Genomic DNA, 759 nt, shown 5'->3' with positions numbered 1-759 from the left:
TGTAATTATTATTCATTCCACACAATTAATTAAATTCCACACAATTAATTAAGAAAAAACAAATAATATAATTTAAAATATCAAACTTTTTTTTTGAAAACAAAGAAACTATTATATTCATTACACTGTAGCTAGTAATAAAAAAAAGGGGACCACTGAAGACACCCATTTTGAAGTCAAATTTCTTGCTATCGTTTTGAAAAGATGCCAAGTCATTAATTCATTTATAACCTATGAAGCTGAGGAAATGAGTATATTATAAGCACCGTTTTTTTATAGATAATATAAAAAGGGGGCGGCTATGGGCTCTCAACTTTCAAGTTTTCAGCATAAATAAACAGAGAATAATTGAAGGCCAAAAGTAACACTAGAATCAAATAATAATAAAAAATAATGCTACGTATACACTAAAATTAATCATCAAAATCAGTCACTAATATAAAATATATATTAAAATATAAATATATATTAAAATTTAATTAAATTATATATATATATTTATATACAAATATATTAGTAACTGATTTTAATATACAAATAATATTTTTAAATAATCAAATACATCAAATAACTAGTTAGCCGTCAAACTTTCTAGATGCAATGATGCGTGCATGTGTTATTTAATTACATATATGTCAAAAATTCGATTCCAGTTATTAATTTCCATGTGCTTAATTAATTATTGCTAACCAAGTCCTTGGATCTCGCATATATATATATAGATAATTTTTTAAAATTCTTAGTACAAGTTGTTGTTAT

The sequence above is a fragment of the Arachis ipaensis genome, chromosome B04, assembly GCF_000816755.2.
Source record: "Arachis ipaensis cultivar K30076 chromosome B04, Araip1.1, whole genome shotgun sequence".
NCBI lineage: Eukaryota > Viridiplantae > Streptophyta > Magnoliopsida > Fabales > Fabaceae > Arachis > Arachis ipaensis.
This window is presented reverse-complemented; position numbering follows the sequence as displayed.